The 26,969-nt window shown below is 38.3% G+C and overlaps 1 protein-coding gene across 1 annotated transcript in view; it reads right to left on the minus strand.

Moving 5' to 3' along the window:
* The window catches only part of psmg3 (proteasome (prosome, macropain) assembly chaperone 3), a 185,019-nt gene extending 158,721 nt beyond the window's left edge, over positions 1-26,298 (minus strand). The window contains exon 1 of the mRNA XM_040155012.1: positions 26,053-26,298. The gene's annotated coding sequence lies outside the window, so the exon portion shown is untranslated. The remainder of the gene's footprint in view (positions 1-26,052) is intronic.
* Positions 26,299-26,969: the final 671 nt, after the last annotated feature.

Consider the following 26,969-nt stretch of genomic DNA (forward strand, 5'->3'; position numbering starts at 1 on the left):
TATCACTTTCCTTAACATTGCGAGATATGGCATTTTTCCGACATGTTCGTTAATATTTGGCATTGGCAGGGTGTATGAGCTCTACTGCGTGCCATTGTAGTTTTTTTATGTTGTGTCTACCCAATATTTAATTTTCAGTCCCTTTTGAATGAAGTGTTGTTTTTATTCATAGAAACTGTGTGTATAGGAACTTTTTTGTTGCTCCTTTAACACAGTTTTTGGGTTGAACAAAGGCCTTTGTGCTGAAAAATCAAATACTGAGGATCTCACCAAAACACAGTTATGTAAATATTGTGATTACTATGTAAATATGTAGACTTGCTAAGATGACACGTCAAAAGCTTGACAAAGAGACCACAAAAAAGGACACAGAAAATCAGAATTAGTTTCTTATTTATGCATTGTGTTTGGTGATGTCTAGACCAGATGGCAGTTTACAATTGTCTGGGGCAATTTTTCCCAGCTAGAATTAACATGAGTCCTGTCATAATGATGATGAAGATGGGTTTTCTCTGCGGCCTGAGCAGTGCCACTTTACAGAGCACATTAGGGCATGAGAACCTCCTATGGTTTCTTTCTGTCTGTGAATGGCCACGCAGCAGGTTAACGCTGCCCACATGGAAAAGGCTGCTGCCAGAGTATTAATAATTAAAGAGGCTCTGCGTCTCTCCTCTTGCATTGTTCCTGTCGTGATGGCCATAAGCGAGTTCATTATCCTTTTCAGCATCAACTCAGCAAGATTATCATCTGCTGCCCGCTGATACAGCGGCCATCACATAAGAGCTTGCTTTCCGAGAACTGCACCATTGCTCTCAGGCAATGGCAGCTTCATCAGAAAACTCAGCCATGCACTGATATAGCAGGTGATAATACTTCAACACAGCAGGCCACATTTGGGAAACACTGCTTTCTCTCTCCCGCTCTTAACAATGGCTTGGCTTCTAAAAGCCTGTCTTCGAAATCAATTTCATTATTTTAATTTACTTATAATAAATAATGCTTAGATCCATGGAGTTGGTTAGACAGATAAATTATTTGTCAGTATGACTGCTAGCTGTGTTTTCAATGTTTTCTTTAAAGTCAAAAATTTGAAGACATCCCATGAGGGGTTGTATACTGTTGGCAGGTTAAAATAGCTTGAGTGTTACTGAGAAAGGCACTGTATCCTTGTCTGGTCCAGTATTTTTGAACTCATGCTGATCATGACCTCTGACTTCTAGGGGGTAAAACATAAAAAACATTTTTCAAGGATTGATAAGGTAAATTATTTGTTGCTATATGCGATGACCCACTGGGTGTTTGCAGGCCGAGTATCGAATTAAGTGACAGTGAGCACCAGTGAAATTGAGTCTAGGTCAGACAATAAGAGTCAGGTGGTACGGATTCAGTTCAATGCAGAGATGAGGGGACATCAGTGGGTAACAGTGTGAACAGTGGTACATGGGGTGGTACACAACTCTAGGGAAGAGTGGACAAAACCTCATTATAATAAATTATTTGCTTATTTAAGGGGGACAAATGTATTAAAAGAAATTAAATAATGTGTTAGAGCTACTAATTGTGTTTATTCTGCGTGTTTTTGAATGGTGACCAGGTTAAAGTGTGAATGCTGAAAGGCGGAGGATGAGGCTGCAGTTTGTGGTGCTGTTGAACTGCACTGCATTGGACAGAGAGGTGTTTCTGTTATTTAGTCTGCCCTCATTAAGAGAGAAGGAGGAGAAAAAAATAATAGAAACACTTGTCAGTATAACGCAATACATTCAACAGCAGCAGAAACTGCAGCCTTCACAATGATCACACAGTTGAATCAACACCTCTCTCAAACAATTTTTAATAAAATCTGAACATTATAACTTTCATGAAGGAAGGATTTACTGCAGAACTGTTGTGTTAGACTGCATTAGTTTTAGTTAGGCATACCTTATCATTTCACTAATAAGTGCACAAAAATTCATTTAAAATTTTAAAAACAGTTACCAGTTGGAGATTTCATTCCCCTGGTTAACTAAGAGCACTCCGCATATTTCTGATGCTGAAAAGCAAACAGTCTGCACAAGCGAAAGGGTGAATGTCCTAAAATGACAGAGGCCACACTGGTAATGATGGCTTGTCCTAATTCAAAGCTAATGTCCTCAAAAATGCCATGAAAAAAACCTGCATGATAGATCTGCCATTATAGATATGGATGCTGTTGACAGTCCTACTTTTGTTTTGTCTTCAGAGATACTGTGAAACAAGAAGCCACGTGGGGACAGACATGATCTGCTAGATAAAGAAATAACATGTCATGTTGTTGTTGAGCTGTACTGTAATACTAATGTAGGAGCTGAGAGCGTCCTCTGGGAAGAATGATATGGCTGCACATTCATGCCAGATGTCCCCGAAGGGAGGAAGCTAACCCCTTTCATCTATGTGCTTGGCATACCCGTGATTCATGAAGCATGCGACGCTGCTTACAACCAGGCCCTTTACTCTTTATGTGGCCCTTTAATTTGAATGCCTGACCTCCCACAGCTGCCAGAGATGTGGACAAGAAAAATGGTGGTGCTTATTGGGAGGCATGGATGAGAATGATTTTGACATTTGTTTCGGGTGTTGTCCCATTTCAGCATGGATCAGTGTCTGCCACACATCAATTTCACATGAGTTAGATCCAAAACCAAACACAGCCAGAGGGGGTATGGCTGGCTGGTGCTCGAATCTCTTGGAACAAGACCTCTGAAAATCATAGTCCAGAGAACATGCAAAAAACATATGCTTAGCAGCTATTGCTCATCTCCTGATTGTACAGGTACTGCTCATCTCAAGAAGTTTTATGGTCACGCAATGCATGGCTTACGGTATATTTCCAACAGTGGCCGAAGAATGTGCTGAAAGTTTTTTGCTCCAACATAAGGGATATTTTTCAAATCAAAAATGAGAGCCCGCCTGGGAGTCAGGTCATATCTGAGTCCTGACTTCTATTTCCTCACATGTAATATAAAGTTGAATAGATCTGCTCGAGACAATTAATTGAATAAATCAAAGGCAAACATCTCTTTATATATTTATAAGCATTTAATAACACTATTACTCTTTTTGGCATTGCATTTATTGGTTGTGTATATCCTCAGTAAAGAATGTCTGAAAATCGCATTAAAAACAGCAGAAACAACAGTGTGCTTTGCAATTTGGAATCGCTCCCCGGTTGCACATTACAAGAGCAGACTTGAAGATACAGCTCAGAGATGTTTACTGCAATTCGAACAATAGAGGAGAGCTCTGTGAAGTGGAAAGAGATGACACCAAGATGTGTTGGACAGTTTGCTGGAGTTCTACAAATTACAGACAGCACATGGTCCTCAAGTGAAATAACAAGTCTGATGCAGAGGATGGACAAATAGACAATAGTCTGTGAACAAAGTTAGAGAGAGGGAGATACATACACAGGGAGCAGGAGGTTCATTCAGCTCCATATTTTTTTCTGCACCAGGCTTAGCTCACTTTGGTTCATTTTTAGCACTTGTTTTTTTTACTCTTTCGTCGGCTCAAAATTAAACACTGTACACAGTAAGTGAGGTAAAGAAGAATATGGACAGTATCACGTTTTATTCTTTGTGTTCATATTAAGAATGATGATCTGTAATATGAATACTATGAAATAAGGATTCTGTTCAGTCGAATGCTGAATTCATGGTTTTGGCAGGCTTTAGCTTGCAAGATGGAACCCCTTTATTATACAGAGTAAAAGTGCTAATCTCAGCCATAATCTAGGCAGATACTACTTAAGACAGTTTGACGCACCTACAGACTGTAAATTTTGAATTTTAACAGGTCATTACAGTTAAACCTTTTTTCCCTCACATTTGAACAAATGTTCAAATTTTGAATGAAAAAGTAACCGCCCTACTGTAAATGGCTGTTGGTCTCATGGTTGTTGTGGTATATAGGTGTGAAGATGTAACTTTCATAATAATAGAACCCATTAAGGATATATTGCTCAAATGACAGCTGCCATTACTCAGAAAATGCCTTTTTCTCTGCAAACTGTAATCAAGCTTAAAGGCCTACAGGTAGCCAAGTGTTTCCCTCACACCGAGCTTAGTTTGCTTCTAGGCAACCACTGCATGGAATGACTACTGTAAATCATGACATGCCATAAAAGAATACTGCACTGATTTAGCATTGCACTCCTATAACACAATGGGGAGTTAAAAAAAAAAAGAAAAAAGAAAAAGTATTAAAATTGATGAAGCAGAACCAGATCTTGTCTTTTTTATTCCACGCATTCCTCTTCCTTGTCAGAACCTGGCAACTGCATTACCCACAATGCAACTGGACAGTTTAGTTAGAAGGTCAGGTGTGTTATGGTAGTAGCGGCAAATGTAGCCTCAAGCTGCTAGCCTGAGGCGCAAATGAGGAGAGGGCTACAGACGTCTGGATAGGTCACTTCTAACTCCACTCCCCCAGATTTTTTTTTTCACTATCATACTTGTAGTCTTCAGCCCCAACAGACACTGACTAAAAGATCATCACTTGACTTCATGCAGTTCACTCTGGAGCCACAAAAGCCTTTTTACAACTTTGTAAACAGACTTTGAGGTGTGAAATCGGTGGCGTTCCCCTTTAAGTCAGAGGAACGAAACAGGCATGGATGAAGTACAGCATTATGTATTATTTAATGTACATGTCAGATCAAGAAATCAGTATGAGTATCAGTTCTTCAATTCTTTATTTTTGGGCACTTTTGTTGTTAGTAAATAGTGACAATTGAGAGCAGACAGGAAATACAGGATAGAGATGGAGGATGACATGCAACAAATTTTGTATGATTATACACGCTCTTATAAAATGATTAGCACTTTTGGCAGTATGCGTGGAAGGATTACGTCAGCATCCAAAGCTAGTGATTACTGCTCATCAAGCTAATGATATGAAAAAAGTATAACCTCCGGCAAACTGATACACTCATCACACTGAAGTTAGTGCAGTTTGAGTCTGTGGGCAGTTTATAAAACTAAAAACTTTACAGGTTTTTCAACACATTATGTAAAGTACTTTGAATGGCTTTTGTGAATGAAATATGCTATATAATTAAACTTGGATAGACATATTGGATAAATATAGAAAGTACTTTATCATTAGAGCTGAAACAAATAATCGATTAATTGATCGCTTAATAGCAGTTAGTTGCAGCTCTGTTTATCATTAAAACTATGTTGTGGCCAACTCATTCCTTGATCACTTAAGAAATGCAAGCCTGACTTTTCAGGAGCAGTATGAAGCCATAGCACAGCTCCTTCAACTGCAGTTGTAATGCCAGCACCTTGGTCAAGAGTTATGGCAAGAATAGACCTAATACCAAAGGAAAGAAGAAAGTAAGGTAAAGTGGAAGAAAATGTGACCACCCACAGCAAACCTAAGGAACCATGGGGAGAGCATGCTAGGACCTAAATTTCCTTCAAACTCAAGCCATCAGAAGCTCTCTGTGTAATTCCCACCTCTCATCTGAACTTATTACAGTCAATGTTAAATGGTGTAATTTTAATGTGATAATTCCTGTGGGTTGTGAAAACTGTGGCAGGCGGGCTAAATTGCATGAAGTGAACGATACGTCCAGTGCCCGTTCATCCAGCAGGCAGAGTCGCACACGGAACAAGTCCTGCTGGTTTAAACAGCTCTGGTTTAATGAGCGGCGACACAGAATAATCTGTGCGGCCAGGTCGCAGGTGCACACTCCAGGCTACTGTTAACTCAGTCAGTCTGACAAACACTGATCAAAGGCACACAGGCTCAGAGAATTGTAGCTCAGATCCCATACAACACTTGCTTCTCTTAGGATGCAGAGGGGTATCCATCTGAAGTACAACCACATGAGAAAACTGGTCAAAAATAAAAAGTCAAAAATAAAAGACCACTTTAAATCAGACATACCACTTTTACAGTACTTATCAGATGCAGCCAACTAACCATTAGTAGCATTATACTGACAAATTCCTTCTTAATGCAAATCTAGTGAGGATTATGTGAACTAAAGTGCAGCAAACGACCAAATTTGCGAAACAGCAGCAGTCACATTTCAAAATATGCTTAAGGGAAGTCATTAGCCGAGAGCTGAAGAACTTAAGTTTGGTTTAAGTGTGGCTATTTGAAAATTTTAATTATCTTAATATCTCATCTGACTTGGCACAGGCAATTGTACTCATTTACCATCATTATCATCCACCTACGACTTCGTATCCATCTTCTTCAAGAAGTATGTTCAACGTGTTATTCTCAGTCTCACTGTGAATAGGTAAAAAGTAAGACATCCCACTGATTAAACATGTCATTTCTCAACCTTTAAGAACAATTAAAGGAGATCCTTAAGTTTAATGAAATACTGGAGTGGCGGTCTACTTCTTCAAAGGTTTTCCTCATTACAATGACCCCACAAGGTGTAGTATATGTGATTCTGCTCTGTTTGCTGTATAAGTTCGGCCTCTCTCATTAGAGTCTTTATCCACAGGGAAGATCCTGTCAGATTTAGCCCTCCAACTCACTGAAAGTACATGATGATAAAAGCCTGCACTTGTGGCAGTAGCACTGCTTTTATTGAAGGAAAAACTCTTTAGGGAAGTATCCTGAATACTTTTATTGATATCTTAACTTGCTACTGATGGCTCATCCATGTAATTCGTTGATCCATTTCATGATACAACAAAGGAGATCCAGGATGACACATTGTTTTCAGCCTGCACTGATCATGCAGAGCGATTCTGGCCAAAGTCTCACCATCTCTCCACTATAGAGCTACTTGTCTTCCCGAGGTGCTAGCCCTAGAGCACAGCACTGAGAGCTGTACACTCACTCACGGAAATCGAAGATAGAAGTAGCTCTAAAAAGGAACCACAACAAAAATCTGGACTGTAAGATGTTGAAAAATAAAGGGGGAAATGGAGTCCAGGTCAGACACTAAATTATGTTTCAATACAGACAGCAATCTCCCTGCTGGCAAGATTTTCCCCAAAAAGATCAATACCATTTCCAAATCCTTTCTTTACAAACAACCTTTTTGTCCACCGGCCTGTTTAGATTTAGATTTGCGATAAATATAATTGCAAGGCTGCTCCTTGATGGAGGTTGCCTGATCCAAAGCCTAAGCGCACTAATTAGGAATGTAGGAGTAATCCAATGCCAATATTGGGTTGCCCTGAGCACCAGCCCTGGATAAGCATTTGTGAAGGTCACCCCCCCCCCCCCAAAAAAAATCAGCTCTGCTGGTTATCATGTCAGACCAGAAAGTGTGACTCATAAGGGCATTCAGAGTCAGTGAACATCTTAACCTGTGACTTTTATTCCTTTGAATTTAGAAATAATAAACAGATCACAAGGAAACCTATGTCTAAGGGAATCTAAGTATGTTGAAGCAAATATATGAAAAAACGTATTGCAAACACCATTCTCTAAACTCTGAAACTGCAAAGAAAAAAGTAAACAGTAAAAATATTTTAAAAAAATTTAAAAAAAGAAATCAAATCCATTTATTATCAATTTGGAGCAGCATGTGTCTAATATACATACACTTAACCAAACCTGTCAACGTTGCAACAGTATGGGCTGTTCCTCTTCTCACTTGAGTTCTAATTCTCTATTTTTACACTTTTCACCCACTTATGTCATTTCACATCTCAGGTCTGATATCAGACGCACTTCTATCCACATTTACAGCACAAACTCAAGTGTCTGTCAATGTACAAGTCATCAAACCCTGTTTTTTATCTGGTCAAAGCTTGCTCACTGACAAAACACTGTTCACTAACTATGTACATCACAACTACTTTTTCTTTTACCTACACATTTTGAAGATTGTTTATTCCAAGGAAATTGTTCTAAATTCACCAATGTGTTATACTTTGTCCATCTGAAACTTATGTATTCTTGCATTCACTGAGTCCCTTTTTCAGTCTCTTTGTACTGAGCCTTTGGAGTCTTCAAATGCAGAGTCACAGAACCGAGAAATTTTCACCTCAGTTGACTATTTATGTTGTGAGGCACAACCATCCCCAAATACTGTGCAATTGTTTTCGGGAAGGCGGAGAAGGCCATGAGCTGGGACCTGACGATGTTGACTACACCTGAGGAAAAAAGTGACACTATATTATCCTGGGCAAGAACCGTGCCTGAATTTTTTTTTCTTTTAAACTTTCTATATTAATGACTTTCCTGCACCAATCTCACCTTCATCTTCATTACTGCCCTCCCCCAAATGACAAACCCATTATAAATGTTACACCCTAAAATGTCCCCACATCTTTAAAATGTTTATTGATACAAAAAAGTGGGCAAACCCACTTCTTGCATTAGCAAAATATCTTAATATCAGTTATGTGTCCACATTTAGCTCTTTTTGCGATTTCCAGGGTTAGCGGGAATTTGTCTATGATATATACACACACTCTGATAAATTCGCTAAACTAATTCGTATTTAGATATTAGGAAAAAAAAAGTCTTATGGTTTTCTACCTATACTGGTGTAAATCAATGTAGAATACCTTTATGATATCATATAGCAAGCTTCAGTCAAACCGAGAATACTTAAACAGATTGTGATAAACGGATTATTATTGAATAAACAGGATAAGTATTTGAGGGAGCCTTTACTGTCTGCTTTTCAGCCTTCTTGAAGTGTAGGTAGGAATACTGGATTCAATACTTCTCCCCTACTGGGGCCTCAAACTGCCAGTGGCAAGAAAAACGATGAGACGGGATGAAAAGCAATGTGGCAGGCTTCAAGTTTCGTAAATAAGCTTTATAAATATTTGATGGAGATAATACTGAGTGGACATTAACCACCTGTCTTCTGATTTGACTCTGCTTTACAATTGGATTGTCATTGTCCAAATCCGAATCAGGTGTAAAAACAGGGTCACGATTTGTACTTGTAACTTCAGCATCACACACAGAGTAGGAACTTTGAACACTGAGTTCTACACGCAGCTTTCTGCTTTGTATCTGTACACAGATGTTCACAAAAGCACTTCTTTTTTCACAGTCTGGGTGTAACCTCACCACTGATATAATTTGTTCACAGATTTTATTCACAGTCTAATTGTCTTTTACAAACACAAATCTTTTCTACAGATGCACAAACTTGAATTTCTCATGCTGATTTTATTCTACAGGTTTACAAAAGGTTGATTTACAACTACAAACTTATAATTATTTGTGAAAATCACTTTACGAGATCAAAATCTTATTCACCCTAATTTGAGCCCATAGACATACAGCTGCTTGATCGGTCTTTGTAGAACTCTTGCCCTTAAACTGTTGGTGTCTGTTAAGCATTGGCTGCTAATTTGCAGGTCAATGTTTTGTTTTGTCAGGGTTTATCATGCCATGTCAAAACAGAGATGACAAATGAGATCTTCCAGGTTGAAGATAATTTAATACACATACCATACTAAGATGAATGAGCAGTGTTTCCCAAAGAATTACATTCTATTTTTATTTATCTGGTCAGTGCTTATAAAATATCTACAGTGTCAGCATCTTCATAAGCAATACCAGAGAACATCTCTCATTCTCTGCTGTTCTCTGCAGAGCATGTGCGATTGACAGTAGACCCTTCTCACAGTAGCAGAACGAACAGGTACGGGAGGGGTAGAGTGAGGGGAGATTGTCCACTAGTTAATCAATCATGGATGGTGTTGCTCTCTCGGGAGGTTGAAAAAAAATAAAAAATAAAATATGTTAAATGGGTCTCCAAATATACTTTGGTGGCCGTTAATATATCCACACGGCCCGCCCACGCACTGTCCATGTGTGGGTCTGATGATCCTGTTGAAATGATTGAGCAGCTGAGTCGTTGGTTAAATCAACGACAGAATAAATGGATCAATGACTGTGCAAAGGACAAGTGAACAAACGGCTCACTAACATCCAATATTGGGGGAAAGGATTGATGTCAGTTTGAGAGCAACAGGTCTCACAAAAAGGCTTCAACATTGACAAGAGAACAGTCATTTGGGGTCTAATTTGCAGTAACACATATACAGTATATTATTGAAAATGTTGTAGCATACACTTTCAAACACTGTTTTACCATTTTATTCTGAGGATTTGTATGAATTTATAATAATATAATATAATATAATATAATATAATATAATACAATACACTAGTATGGTTTTCACAGTAATTTGCAAACTAGTTTGTAAAATACATCGCTTAAGATTAATAAACAATGACCCCATGTATGTATATAGATATATATATCTGAATTTTTTTACTGCCTAAAATTGGTATCAGCCCCAAAAAAATCCAGTATCCTTTGTGCGCTACTTACAACATTAAATATATAGTTTGTATTTAGTGCTAATTAGCAAATGTTAGCAGGTTAACATCTTAAAATAAGAGGGTGAATAAATGGTAAACATTGTGCCTGCCGAACATCAACATTTTAGCACTGTCATAGGTAGAAGGTCAGCATACTGACTTCAGCTTTAGCACCTCGTCAGAGAGCCGCTAGCCTGGCTGTATAATCTTGTTATTCTTGTGCTTCACACATCACTAAACCTCTATCATTCTAACAGAATCGTATTGTTAGTTCACACACTTTATTTATTTTTTTTATCTGGAAACCATTGTAAAAGCTATTGATAACTGTATATCATTTGTATATTTGTTGGCATATCACAACTATATTCTGTTTGATGATGACTGACATCACTGTCTTGAAATTTCTCACTGACCTTCATTATATTTTCACATTTTTGAGGTGAGGGTGCTCTTAGTGTAATAACTTTTGCACCACAATACAATAAAAAAAATAAAAAATAAAAATTGTAGTACGGTATAAATTATATTTTGTTGAAACACTTTTCTCTCCTCTCAGGTCTTTTATCTCAACTTGTTCTGTACAAGTTTAATGTTTTGAAGTGAAACACCCACTCTCGTCTTCTACAGCAGTGCAGCTTGGAAACTATTCCCCTGTGGAACTGTACTCAGGATACAAACACATGTCTTTAGCCCCTGGTGTTTCATATCATGAAGAATGAAAGCTTTTTGGAAAATTAAAAAAAAAAAAAAAAAAAAAAACCTGAGAGGTACAACAAACCAATACACTTGAGACGAGCTGTCCAAAAACAAGAGTTTGTTTGAAACTTTGTGTTATTACTTTTTCCTGCATTACACAATGGGGAGGTTTAACTGGAACATTGTTTTAAGCTACATTTCCTCATGTTGGTCCCATAATAACACTACAATGGCAATAGATGGAAGAATCTGGTTTAATACATCAAAATATGTGACAGTGGCAGAGTGATAAAAGAAGCAATTACCACTGTCATGTTAGTCATTGAGCTTTACTGTCGCCTCTCAGCGTGCACGCCCAATATTGATATCTCCAACCACCTTATCCTAATTACGCTCAGAATAATAGCTTGCTGACACGTGAAAGGCAAGGCCTTATGAGACAGGAGGTTTCATTACGATCTACTGGGAGCCTATAATTTATAACCAAGATTTGTATTGCTGTTCAAAGAGATAGAAGTGCACAGTCATTTACAAAGGGTAAATTTATATGCACCACTGGCAGCTATTTGCTTTTGCAGTATTTTTTTTTTTTTTTTTATTCGCTTTGTGCAGTGGCAACAAATCCCAAATAGGAGAACGTTGTGGTGAAAGTGAAAGGGAGACCGATTCCCTCTTTTACTAAGTACCATCAAGGTGCCTTTGAGCAACACACACAGATCTCGAGATGCTCTGCAGCCAGCAGGAGAGGACTCTGGTAGTACTGGTAGAGGAGTGCAGACAAATTGAAAAATATGAACACCAACTAAACCACCATTGCACCACCTCACTTTCCAACAAGACCAGATGAAAAAACCTAGTATATGGCTGGACCCCCCTTTGTCTGTTTACTTCTCTCCTACTGTCTGTATACACAGTATTTTAATAAAGAAGAATACTCTCGGACTTTGTGTCCCCCACGTCTGAAACCAAACCTACGCCCTTGTCACCATGGATACAGGTGTCAGCTTCGAACATCTGAGTAAATGCACAGAACATCACGTCACTCAAAGACATGCAGCGCATCACATTTACAGAAAACAGTCACAGGATGTACTATCACACTGCTCATCCTACCAAATCTAGACTTGCTCAGAATTCGGATAAGCAAAAATACTTAATGCTCCCCGTCTGAAGCTGCCTTTAGGCAACGTACTGATAAGCAGTATTTGTTCATCACTGTGTTTGTCAAACCCACATTTGTTGGTTATTTCTAACTTACTATTCCTCTTTATGTATGCTGATTGTCTAAATGTAGTTTCATCATGATCTTCAAGACTTTTTCCCTCGGCTTATTTTAAATTTTAAACCACGCACATGCTATTGACACAAAGGATTTGGCCTCTTTGAAGCACAGTTAGTCAGTTCACTGTGCTTTGAAAACTCATATCAAAGTGCTGATTGCCTGATTTAACAGCTGATGATCGCTGTTAATTGCCTTTCAACATTTTAATGCCCACGTTTGTTAAAGTATTTGTAATTTAGATAAAAGTACATTCAAGTTCAAGTGTCTATGTTGTTTTCTCTGTCTCTTTATTCCTCCAGCAGGTCTGTAGGAAGCAGATTATCTTAAATACTTTAACCAAAATTAAAAAAAATAAAAAAAAAAAAAATGTAATTTTAAAAAAATAATTTAAAAAAAAAAGGAGCCAGCAAGCGGGAATGTCAATCATATACTGTGTTTGGCAAATAAATTAGTCTTGCAACACTTTTTAAAAGTTAGCAATTTGCTCTGTGACCTCTAAGTTATGTCAAAATTAATTACGCAGTTGCTCTTTATTCTGCATGACCAAACTATATGCAGTGAGTGATAAAGCAGCGACTGTTTGCTACAGCTTACAGAGAGCATCAGGGAGCACTTCCAGAATGTAATCAATTAAGTTTACAAGCTGCTACTAAATTGCCTGCAGGTACTATCGCATTAACTTTGCCACTAAATGTATTTAACACTGATCTAAAACTGTGATTTACAATACTGAGGTTTGACTACAGTTAAAAATAGGATTACATTGGTTCATTATGACTAAATATATTTGTTACCACTGTTACTAAACCCCACTGTAGCCAAACTTTTCTCCTTTTCTTATTCACTGCCTCGTACTTTCTGGCAATGCAGAGAAATCAGACTGAAGCCAAAATTTCAAAAAAAATCAAAAGAAACCTGAAAAAAACAACAGACAACTTTTGAAAGGTGGCTTTCAAACAGGATTTATTTAGGAACATCCTCTCTGCAAAAGGTTCAGATTTTTGCTGCCTGAAATGTTACAGTGCACGTTATTCATCTCATTCAAAATGTGTAAAATCACATTTCTATCTCTAATACCACAATCCAAATACATGTAGGTAAAACTTTCCATTAACCATGGATTATATCATATTTAAATTGGTTGAAGAAGCCTGTTCCAACACAGATTTTATTTTTCACAGATCTTAATTCAGGTCTTGTTGCTGTTTTCAAAGGCTGCCAACATCAGCGACCATCGTTGTAATAATGAAATAATGAAAATAAATGTAAATTAAAGTGAATGTTTCCATATAAGTCTTGCTTTTAAACAGCCCATGAGACTTAAAGTTAGACTTCAGGTCCTTGCAATTACAGATCTTTCCAATGCCACTTAACAGTAGATACTACATGTTCTACCTTTGATCAATACACTTCCCACAGGGCTACAACTCAATGGTCCTGAAGTGAATACTTTGGGTCACAAACTTTCCGTTCAGTTCCTAGAAGCAGCACTCGATTGAAAGTAGCGCTTTGTGCTTTAGATTTGGAAAACTAATAAGAGCTTTGTTAACAGTTGTCTTGGGAAGGGCAACATTCAGCTCTTATTTCATCAGACCTCTGATTGCAGGGATTAATTAACTTTGCAGTCCTGGCATGTGTCTCAGAAGAGCACTTCCATTTTGATGTGGGAATTCTTGATACAGATTTAATGTAGCCTAATTGGTTTTGGTAAGATTACAGATCAGAGATTTTTAACTGACATCAAGAAACAAATTTTTGAAAGGCAAAAAATGCTGAAACTGCAAACTCTGCTACAACACCGCACTGCATGGGTTATGAACCGCCACTCACGATGTGCATTTAAACTCATGTATGAGCAGTAACTTCTCAGGATGAATCTATAACTTTGCAAGTATTTCTAAGCACTACATCTAATGTTCGGCTTTGATTGTGTCTGGACCCAGAGTTTGTTCAGCGAGGGCAGCTATCCATCTGGCCAATAACAGCTTGAACGACAGCATTTTAAAACCTTAAAGGCTGACTGCATCCTTTCATGCTGCAGAGTCATTAGCCCATCAGCCTACTGTTGCTGACATTGATGTTAAGTTTGGAGATTAGTAGTTTTATATACTGTGGGCTAATTCTGAACCTTAACAAATGCACACTGCAGTACAGTGATAAGTAATATCAACACTACAACTCAAATCAGTAGGTATGAAGGTGATGGTTGTGGGACAGCAAAATTAAATGCTGAGCGTACTGGAGGCTTTTGGGTCCGTGTCAGTGAACCAGCTCTGAATGGAGGCGCCAACTTTACAACCCTAATGAAAACACGTAGCCTCCTCAGGCCCTTGCCCTTCTTTTACAACACTTACAACAGTCACATCAGGTCCCATGTACCACTTTTACCTGACAGTGGAGCAGTTCAATCAACCAGACTAACATGAATGAAATGCAAGGCATAGCAGCGATGTTCAACTTGAACTGTCCAGGCAGTGGACTCGCAGCTGGGTTGGGGTTTGATTGGACCCAGACTAAAGACAGAGACAGAGATAAATCTGCTAGGCCGATATTAGCTTATTTCGGGAGCTACAGTGCGTTCAGACCCCTCCACATTTGCAAAAATTTCTAAAATTCAGTTTTAGCTCTGTCATTATAGGGTATTCAGCGTAAATTGGTGGAGGAAAAAAAGGAATTTAAACAATATTAACATAAGGCTGCAACATAACAAAATGTGAACAAAGTGAAGGGGTCTGAATACTTTTGTATGCGCTGTATATGTAACATGTAAAACAGAGAGTTTGAGAAGCGATGACTTCACACCTAAATTCGCACATGCCCACTGTTGCTTTGTGTAATGCGCAGGCGCCTGAAACAACGACAAGAATGGCGGATATATACCCGTTCCTCTACTATTGGTTACCACTAGCAATAACAAGTTTACAACATAACTTGGCATTGCTGCACCACTTCACCGGCACGCAAAAGCCTCTGTGTCTGCTCTGCCCAATTTTTACTTCGTCCTCAGCATCCGCAGTTTTAAGTCTAATAATGTCTGCATATTTGGTATAAAAAGACTCCCAGTCGACGATTTCTTGAGCTTTCATCAACTTGTATTGCAAAGTGACAAAGCCACCAATAAGGCTTCATGCATTTTTTTTTTTTTTTAAAGAGTGATATTTTTGGTTTGAAAGCCAATAAAGGAGGAGGTTTATGTATTTGCCAGGAGAGGCCATCGTCACGCCTTTTACCTTGGCCTCAAATTGACCTTTGTGACAGTTTCACATTTTCTCTGTCCGAGCAAAAACCCAAGGGTACAGAAATGGTAAAATTTCCAAACCTGCCAAAAATCTACTGAGATAAGGGGCGAAGAGGTCATAGAGTTTCATGTAATCACCAAAGTTTGGCCACACAGTGAATGACTTATCTTACAATACATGTCTGCGCTTGGCTAGTAAGCAGACAGGAATGAGTTGCCCTCCCTCGGGGCTGCCACTCTCTGCTGTCTGCTGAGAGGATGAGGCACCATGGTGAGGCCTTACTGCCCAGCACCCCTGGGACCCAGGCTTGTGAACGTTCTGTCACAAGCAGTGGGCAACCACGTAAGGCTCAGTTTGCTCTGTTAAATATACTCCAGAAGAGGCTTTAATGAGACTATATGTTTCCGTTTTATCAAGCAAAATTTTAATTAAATTTTGCTTTCTATCATCGGAGATCTCAAACCTGCCATTTCTAAGAAAACTCTCGATAATACAGGTCATACAGGTCACAGAATGACGGAAACCCAGTAGAGACAATAAGACCTACAATCGCTTATGAAGTAGATAAATTTGACATTCAAATCATATTTTGTCAGTACTTCCGAATTGTATATAACAATAATTCCTAGCAAAACAATTAACAAATGACATGACCTGGATCCAGATAAGCAGCAGAAAATTGATGGATGGACTAACCAATAAATAAAAAAATTAAAAAAAAAAAAATTAAAAATCATAAATTTAAGTTAAGTTTTTGCTAAAGCTGAAACTTGCTTGTTATGAGTCGATAAGCTTCCAAGCTACTGTAGCTAGTATTAGTAACAGGTCTGATGGTGCTCGCTTTAACTCCAAAAAAAGGATTTAACAGACTCCTGTATGCACTATCCACTGTCATACCAGTCTCACTTGTAGGTTATACTGTAGATGTCTAATGTCTCCCAGTATCCCACAAACTGCCGAAGATACAGGCGATACCCTTTTCTCTTGTAAAAACAGATCTCCTAAGGTAGACAGCAGTCCATAGTCCTTTTTATTAGAGAGCAAAGACATTTAAATCTAAACCACTACTGCTTTATAAGAATAGATCTGAAAAATAAAGCCAGTCAGCCTCTTAAGCTCCATCTTGTCCTCACCTAGGGCCCAATTAGAGGAGTTGTAGTGACAAGTCAAGCATAACTGGCCTTCGCAGGCCAAAGAGATCTGGACTCTTGTTTATCTCTTATTTAAACTGTAGAAACACCATTAGAATTTCCCTTCAGTGTGCTATCAATAAGTGCCAAAACAACATAAGCTACATGGCCAATACATGTTCAATTAGGATTACCAAGAGACACAATTCATTGGGAGTGTGGAGTTCAAGTCTTCATTAAGCTAGTCAAACTGCACAAACTTCCATCTGGCTTTAAAGGGTTCAGATTTGCAATTAACTAAAGCGACAGCGAGGAGAACAATGCACCTACCCCAGCCACCCTCACCCCAAAGCTTTTCCATTATTTTAACAAGCACAGCAACATATTGTATGTTAATAGATTTCCTCACAGTCCTCTAGAGCTCATCGGGCCTGTTGTCAGTCTTGTTGATTAGCAGGAACACAATTAGAATTTCAGGGCACTGTTTTACATTAGTATTCCTGATATACGGCTTAATGCACCTACATGGCCTTCCTGGTGTCACCTGCCTCCTTTACCTGGCTGTTTCATTTCCAGAGAGTGTCTCCGATTGACCTCAGATGAGCATCATACTTAAACCTTTTGTTGTGTTAATTTGAGAAGTGATTATATCTCAGACAAAGCCCTTAGCCTCTCCAAATGCTTCACGAATACTAATGAGCCATACTGTAAGTGTATATATTGAAGCAGAGAATATTCCTTTACCTAATCTTTGACTAAATTAGGCTTATTAAAAAAGGTACAATATTGCTAAGACACTTCAGGATACGGTCATAATATCTTTAATTTTTAATGAATTTAAATATTCAAAATTTGAATCCTAATTAATTTGGTGAATAAATTACTTTTTCCTCTAACACCACCATGAGGTCAACATTTTAATTTGGCCAGTTATTTGGTTTGTCATCAAATATCTTAAAAAACTACTGGCATTCCCATCATTCTCAGCTGTACTTTGTGTTTAGTGTTAATTAGCTAATTTTAGCGTGCAAGCAGGCTACACTAACATGGTGAACAAGGTAAACATTACACCCGCTAAACATCAACATGTTAACATTGTCACTGCGAGCATGTTAGCATCCTAATGTTAGCATTTACTTCAAAGCACCACTGTGGCTGAATGCAGCCTCACCAAGTACATACCTTGGTCATAATTCTTTATAAAAACAAATTCAAGGTATCCTTAAACAGCGCGATATGCGACATACAGGAGCTTCTATTACTTCACTTTTCTCCCGTTAAACTATTGCTGTTGTAAAACATGAAGTTAATGCTTGAATATATGATTGTTCAGATAAAAGCCCGTTGTAAATGTGACGAACCCATAAGCTGCTGGTAGTTGCTGAGGTAATTCAGTGGATCCTGCTTCCATCCCCACTCCTACACAGACATCCCACACAGTTAACAGGCACTATGAATAATCTATTCACAGCACTCCACCAGTGTGATTATATGTTGCAGGGACATGCCGGTTAATGATACACTTGTGATTCTGTGTCTAAAAGGTTTTCAGACATTGTTAAAATGCGGATTACAAGGATACGATTTGGTCGTCTCAGATTTTACTTTCCAGTTGCGATGTCCATGAACACAGTTTCTTACATTCCTTTAAAAGGTTAAAGCAGCCACTGTATATTTTGCATGTTTGACGCAGAGGAATTAACTGATGTGTTCATCACATCAACTCGGTTTAGATACAGTAGATGCATTGAAGCCACTCAACAATCTTTACATTGTATCTGACATTGAACTCTACCTACACATTCATGGAACAACAATGGGAACAAACATGGCTGCAGGTTATGCAACTCGTTCTGTGGGTTGACTACAGAGAACTGTTCATGCACACGGAGAAGAATCATTTTCTACATCATGTAGTTTGTTGGGAGACCTATGCACAAAATGTGCTTTTATTTTAGGCAGTTTTATTTAATTCTCAAGTGGTGATGTTAATGTGCTTTAAAGCTGCAATAGGTGATTTTTTGCAGCAGCAGCAGCAGAAGCAAGTTGTGAACACAACATTGACATATCTTTTTCAGTTGATATGGTGAACTTGTTAACAAACAGTTGTTTATTTATGCATTTAGCAGTTACGGCACAAGTTGGTCTCCCCGCACTCCTGAGGGAAATATCTGGCTCTTTAGCTCCTAATTTACCAGCTGGTTGTTAACTGTGTCTGTCTGCTTTTTGGTGTTGTGTACAGGTTGTGTACAGAAGGTTTTTAGAGGTTTTTCGCTGAAAACAGCTGCATGCTGCCTACAACTTTACTGTTTCGGTTCACCCACTCTATTCAACCTAGTTTCTAGCAGTAGCAGGCCGCCTTTTTCAACAAAACCGCTATAAAAATCCACTTTACACTGCCTACCCAGCACCAGACAGCAGACAAACACAGTTTAGAGACAAGCAGGTGAACATAGCGGAGCATTTAGCAGCTAAGAAGCCAGATATTTCCCTCAGGAGTTGGTAGAGACCAAAAACAAAGCTAAAAAGAATGTGAATATCAGAATTACATTTGTGAGGTGGACAGAAACACAACTCCAAATGAATGATAACTTTGCTCTATAACTGCTGGATGTGTAAACAGCCAACTGTTTGCTAACACCTTAGGCAATATAGCTTTTTAAGGTGATAATTTGTCGCATTTACATCTTCTTGTGCTGTCTGGCGAAGACAAGTATCAAATCCTCACATTTAAAAAACACAGAACCCACAAAGTTTGGCGTTTTTGCCTAAAAAATTACTACCATGTTATTCCATTACCAAAAAAGTTACAGATTAATTTTCTATTGATTAACAAATCACAATTATTTCTCTACCATAGAATACTCCATTACAGCTGAAAAAGAAATTGGTTTGGATATTAAAGCTCTGGCAAATTGCTGCTCAAATGCTGCTAAAATGTTTCCACCTTTCACTGTTAAACTTTTGATTTTTTAACGAGACTTACTGAAACTTGGAATCTCTAATGGCCTCTGTTTCACCTGCAGCATTTCCTTTCTGTCTATTTACAGCTTCAGACTGCTGTAAATAGACAACCTTGTAAATCTTCAGTTTTTGATTTACCAAGCTGAGTACCACTTAGTCATCACACTTAAAGCAACTGCTTTTGTCTTTAATGAGCCGAGTTTCCAATTCTGTACACATCAGAAGAAGTGAACAAATCAGCAAGCTTCATTAAGATTAAAGGAAATAGTATGACTTTGAAAGGCTTCAATCCCCTTACATTTTTAAGTTTCTTAATAATCTGATGACTGTCTGAAGTAATGAAGTGGTTTTTTTTGGGGGGTTTTTTTTGCCCAAAATGCTAGTGTCTTCTTTTTCTTCAGCTAGAATTACTGTTCATTAAACCTACAGCGTGTAAGGCCAGCATGCACTCAAGAGGGATGGAGCACATTTTTGCAGTCTAACAAATTGCTTCCCCTTTCATGTCTAAGATTCTAACAAACAACAAATAGATTATGCAGCTTGTACACCATCTAAATCCTCAAAAAAGCATTTTGTTTTCACTTAAAAACAACATGTAGCTTCTCCTCTTTCATTTGACAAATTCCAGTAGAAACAAAAATTACGGAAATTCAAATTTAGTTTTTTAAGTCAAATGTAAATTCACAAAGCTGTTTGTTGTGGAGGTCAGGCAGTCTCAGTGCAGTTGTATGTCGATTTGCAAAACAGCTCATGTCATTCACTTGATGTTTACCAAATTAGAAAGTTGTAAAGAAAAAAAAAAAAAAAACCTAAGTGGTATATTTATGCTTCAAGACTTATTTTTCACTGCAAGCAACTTTCTGGGGGACATCCTAGCATCCCTGTATTAACGTCAATTCAATCAATACTTTCCATTTACGAAATGAATAGATTTACGGAATTGGACCTACAGGGTCCACGCAGTACGACTCAATCATTTAACTCACTGATACCTGTTGTAATTTTGTGACCTGCTGCAGTGAGCTGAAAACATTGTAAGCTACAAATGATACGCTGCAATGATGTTGGAGAAAAAAAAAAGAAAAGAAAGGCTCAGCTCTGTCAGTGTTTCTCATTGTATTCCTGCTCACAGCAAATGGGTTAATATTAGCCAGTCAATGTGCCACGAAGATTGTATGAATAGAAATGGCTGTTTTATTGAAATGCTGTATTTCTAAAACGTCTGTGCACGTTTCATTCTGCACAAACATTCCGAGCACCAAAAGCAGCTGAGAGGATTTTCTCTGATGTTCACATTATACTCTGACAAATACAAGACAGAGATTTACAACACTGTCAAAGACTTGGCGCCATTTCTGACAAATCATATACGATTTCAGTTACCAGATGACATATTTAGGGTTTTTTCTGCATCATCTGAGGGGAACAGCATGAAGAGGAGTAACTGCAATGGTAGTAGTAGCTACAGTTGCAATACAGACATCATCCTACCTTAATGAAAATGAGGCAATACATTTTCTTTCAGTGTGGCATTTTTCTTACAAAAGGAAACGAGACGTCACACTTCATACTTTTTCATTGCACCTGCAGCTCATGCCTTCCTTCCAATTGCTCTCCTATTTTCAACCACACTGGGTTTTGTAAATGTAGCAATTAGCTAAAGTCATTTACATCCCGGGGCTCTATATCAGGCAAGTCTTTTCTCATTCGATCACTTTTGTGTTTCTGAATGCATTTTAAGGCGTCATATAAATTGAGGAAGTGTTTTAAGACCCAACTGAATAGATCCTGTTGAAGATCCTTGAAGCTATTTCAAACAACACAATCAATGTTTTTGTCCCCCTTCACTTCAAAATCTTGAGAAAAAGGTGATGCAGGCCTGTTTTAATCACTGCACAGAGAAATGTGTAACATCTCAGAGGGATGGAACAAACCCTAATACGGATGTGCTGAAGCTGAAGCAACCAGACGTTTAGCTTTGATGTTGCCATTTTTCTGAACTGCCACATACGATCTGAATAGTTTACAGCGAACGAATCCCATCAAGAATTACAGAAATATGACAGGCAGCAACCTCATGAGGTTACTGTAGATTCTCACTCCATTCGAGAAAGCCTGGAAGATATTTTTTCAACCCAGAGAACGTGGTTCTCACTGAACTTTGTGGTAAATTAAAAGGAAATGAAACATTTCTTATCAACACAAGGTAAAATTAAAATTAACTGCTAAATGTCAAACAACAGGTGGTTCCCCTTTCATCCACCTCCACCTGCATTTGTCATTGATCCAGAGGGGGAAAATGATGTTGCGTAATGACGGCATTTTATTAAAAAGCCCTTCACTGCCCCTTTTTAAAAGAATGGTAACAACATATACAGCATGTCATTAAACCACTTTTTTCAACACTGAATATTCCAAGATAAGACACAACATTGTCTAATTCCATCTTCTACATTGCATAAAGCGCTGACAGATCTGTGCCCTGTCTTTCATGCTTTTACAGACCTGCTTGAGGCACATACAGTGTCTGTCCCACAGTCTGAGGGCTTTTATCATGCGGAGTGCATGCGCGCTGTGGATATATTGTCCTCCTCTCAATAACAGCATGCTACACCTAAACACTAGACATCAGGACAAAGATCTATAATATTGCGCAAGGGCGATGTCCTTGCTCGACTATTTGAAATCTCATTGAAAAGCAGGAAATGTGTCATTTGTACAACCCTGAGAATAATTTTTCAAGTTTCATGGAGCAACAGCACACACTCATCCAGCCCAGATACAAGATATTAAATATGAACGGAGCTTTACACATGTAGAAATGATCTGAGAAAACATACAAAAAAAATTGATCATTTAAGTTATTTTTTAAAGTAAAAATTCCACATATTTACTAGTTTAAGTTCTTTAAATGTGTGTATTTGCTGCTTTTCTCTGTTTTATATCATTATAATTCCAATATCCTTGGGTTTTGGTCTGCTGGAATAAGGTTTCACCTTGGGCTCAGGGATACTATAACCAATTAATCAAAATAAATATTTAACAGGTTAATCAATAAAGATAAAATTCATTGACATAATTCAGCAAGCCTTGCTACAGTCAGACCAAACAAACTGATTTATTAAAATGCTTTAATCCAACTATCATCTTGAGTAGAGAGGCCAGACCCAGACTCAGGCAGCTGCTCATACAGTGAGATTTTGTCCCTCCAGCTTGATCAGACAAGAGGGAGGATGCACGCATCATTTTCAATCAGTCAACCCAAAAAATTTCCCGAAAGTTTACAGTCATCTCTTGTAAAGACTCAAGGAGTCTCGGTGTCGAGATAATTGATAAATTACATATTCAACACCAGGTAAGATATTTAAGCATCAATCAGGACAGCGGCAGAATGTAGAAAAAAATGGTGATATCCCACAAGACTACGAGTAATTACAAAGGTAATTATAATTCATAAACATACAATTATAGGCCAGAGTAATACTTCAACTTTTCCAAGATATGACCACATTTGGTAGAAACCACACAAGTAGCAGCTCTGACTACATATTTCATGCCACCGGAAGCAAAACCCATCTACGTTACATATATTGGTGTGTTTATCTAAAATTATATTTACTGTAGAGGTAGTACTGGTGAAAAAAATATATTCTTTTTTTGACATCACTAAAACTGTGATGTTTAGTGAAACATCACAGTTTGGGTCACCGTATTTCCTACACTGCTCACGTCATAATTGCTATGGCCCCAAACAGAAGTCGTTCTGGGGCATTTGCTGAAAGGACTGAGGCTGTGGTTCTTCTTGAGAGGGCAGTCTCTCTGAGTCACCTCAGCAATTAGTGATTGTTTAATAAGGGAGTTGGTCGTTCACTTCATGGCCCCATTTTTTTTTTTCAAGCTTATCTCAGGATTTAAACCAAGAACCCGCTACTTTTCTCATTTTTAGGTCCCTGCGGTGGAGCTTAAATTAATATGGAAGAGGAGATTCTCTGTTAAACCTTGTTGCTAAACTAAAAATGTGTTATTAAATATTTTGTATTTCAAAATATGAAATGTTTGATGTCCGATATGCCCGAGCAATACACTGGGGATTGTTTCAAACCGCAAAGAGCAAGAATGACTGGGTCTGCAGCATAAACTAATAAGGGAAATGATTATCTTCTAAAGGACACGTGTCATTTGAATTTAGCCACAACTTAAAATGGCTCAAATTTGAGGACAAAGTAGAGGAAACTGCTGCAGGACACACTGTTTTAGTTAGCTCATTAATTGGGTGGCAATTATGGAAAGGAAACCTTCCGGCTGTTCTCTGTTTTCTGCAGCTGTTCTGAATACTGTATATATTGCTCTTGGATCCATTAGTGATCAGTCTCCTCAGTCCAGTTTTTGTTTTTTTTTTAAATGTAAAATATGCTTGAAGGAAATGTCCTGAGATCACATAAAAAGTTGTTTTGGTTGTATGCCTTTTGTTGTTTCAGATACACAATATTTCTTCACGTTGTCAATGCAAAACATAATAACTTTAAGAAAAACCACAAGACACATAATTCACATACGTTTTCTGACTGCAAAAACCAGAAAAGGAAAACCATTCAACAATTATGTCACATAGATAATGTGGCTGTTGTCGTTATTGTTTTTTTTTAACTTTTATAAATGGGAGGATTTAATTTTGACACATTTTTCCCAAATGTTCCCCATTAACTAATTTAAAGATGAAAGGAAAATACTAATGTTTGTCACTTTCATTCAATGTCCCACACATTGACTCTGAAAGACTCACTGTAGACGGCCTCAAAATGACTCACTAGCCTAGCAACATAATAAGGCTACTAACAACCCATAATGCAACACTCTGTAAAAGACCATAGTTACACTGGTACTCTCTCCATTCAAAAAGAATATCTGTTGTAATGAATGAGCACATACCTGTGGATACAATAGTGCATTCACTACAGCACCCGACCCAACAACAACCATCACTGTATGTGGCGATCTTCTGTGTATAGGAAGGACACCCAGACAACAAGCGGCAATTTCCAAAGAAGCACCTAAGACTATAGAAGGCAATACACAGTGCCAGTGAGGAGAGCGGGATGCCTCGCAGCAGCAGGTCTTCTCTGATGAAATGTCATGAAGGGGAGATGAAAAATCACCAGATGACCATCAGTACACGACCGCAAGACTGAGGTTGGCAAATAGTTCAGCGGAGTATAGAAGCAGTGTAAACCATAGAACAGCAGCTCAGCAGTGTAGATGTGACTGGGATATGAAGACGAGTAAAGGAACTGCCCCACATACACTGATAATGATGAGTGAAATATTTCTCCAACGCTTTGCTGAATATGAAGTGTATGGCTTCATGAGTTACCCGTGAAGAAAGAGAAAGAATTATGTGAAAGGGCCTTATACGCGACAACAATCATGTTTACACCCTTAAAGCCACCACACAATACTCCCTCTACTGAGGACTAGGGCTGCAAACAAACAACAATTGTCTTTTATTATAGATTAATCTGTCGATTTATGTCTTGATTAACCGATAAGTCGCTTGGACAATAATGTGTCCGAAAATTGTCCATCCCTATTTCCAGTGATGTCTTCAAATGTTCATTAATGGACCCAAACATAATAAGTTTAGTATCATAAAAGACTCCGAAAACCAGAAAATTTTCACATCTGAGAAGCTGAAACTAGAGACTTTTGACACATTTTCTTTAAAAAGTCATTAATCAATTATCAAAACTGTTGCTTCTTTTTTTTTTTGATCGACTAACCGATTAATTGACTCATCCTTGCAGCTCTACTGAGGGCCCAAGTTCGCAGCCAGACAACAGGAAACTCACAAAAACAAAAGCAAGGGGGAAATACTGCAGGCCATGTCACAGAACCAGTTCAACCCAAAAAAAAAAAAAAAAAACACTCCGGATACTTCATTTTCACCACTCACACAGCGAAAGCATCACAACGACACAACAGCCAGAGATAAAACGAGATGAGCCAGCACAGCAAAGTAGTTCACGGTTAGCGCCGAAACAGCAGCAACAGCAGAAAGTTGAAGCAGAAAGCAATGCACACACTGCCCACAGCACTTCAACACGCAGTTCAGGTGATGAATAAAGCCAACGGCAACGATTGGGGGGCATGTCCCAGGTTGGCCCACCTTGAGAGGGGGACCTTGGATACGGTAGCGAACAGTGGTAGTTCAGCTAGAGTGGAATTTGTTTCAGGTCAAAAACGCACTTTCAGTCACAATTTCTAGGCTTTAAAATACACAAAAAAGAGCTCAGGCAAAAAAAAAAAAAACGGCAAAAAATGTAAATAGCAGGTGTTTCGTTTTTTGTTTTTTGTTTTTTGTTTTTTGAACTAGCTTCCTGTTGCCTTTAGCTGGAGCGCAGGAGACATTGACAAACAGCACAAACCGCGAATACAAGTACCTTACCTCGTTGAAGTGAAGCGGCGCTCTCCTCGGGAAAGACTCAAGAGACAGCAGGGGGTGAAAAAAAAACAAAAACAAAAACAAAACAAAACCTCCCGTGTTTTGGTGACAGTTTTGAGGCCCACAGCTAAATCCAAACAGTCAGGAGCGGGACGGTTATGTCCTCCAAAAAAAAAAAAACAAAGTACCTGTTTGTGGGTTAGCTTGAAATGTGCAGCAGCCGACCAGGAGTGTGGGCAGGGCCCTGACAGCTTCGATATCCCGCCTGTGTTAAAATGTTGGTACGTCCAGTGGTAGAAAGTCCTGCATTCAAAAGTAAAGTTAAAAAAAAAAAGCTATGACAGTAAAATTATTCTTTAGGCTGCAGAATACTTGCTATGGTAATGTTACTGTATCATATACTATAGAATCAGATTTTTTTTTTTTATTTACCATCGTTTTTGCTGGTTGAGGTGGAGCCAGTTTTAAACGCCATACTTTATATATGTTACCAATTGGTGAGAAAAACTAAAAGCCGTCAGATAAAGGTAGTGGCGTGACAATTACAATATTTCCCTCGGAAAATGTGAAAGTAGAAAGTATCTTAAAAGGGAAATACTCAAGTGAGGTACAAGTACGTCAGAGTTGCACTTAAGCAAAGTGCTTGAGTAAATGTACCGAGTTACTTTCAACCACTCATGTGTGAGCTCCCTAGTTGCCTGCACGAACTAGTATGCAGGCTTTTAATATAGTGTTGCAATCACTACACTCACTACACTCACTACCTAAATCTGTTATTAAAAATTTAAGCAAAACGTTACTCAGGATCCAAATCCCATTTTCTTATTCGCAATTTAAAAAAAAAAAAAAGGAATAAATCCCAGCAGATAAAGAAGAAAGCCAACATAAAGACAGTAATGTCGTACTTCCTATTTTTGTTG

The sequence above is a fragment of the Xiphias gladius genome, chromosome 3 (genome assembly GCF_016859285.1).
Source record: "Xiphias gladius isolate SHS-SW01 ecotype Sanya breed wild chromosome 3, ASM1685928v1, whole genome shotgun sequence".
In the NCBI taxonomy this organism is placed as follows: Eukaryota; Metazoa; Chordata; class Actinopteri; order Istiophoriformes; family Xiphiidae; genus Xiphias; species Xiphias gladius.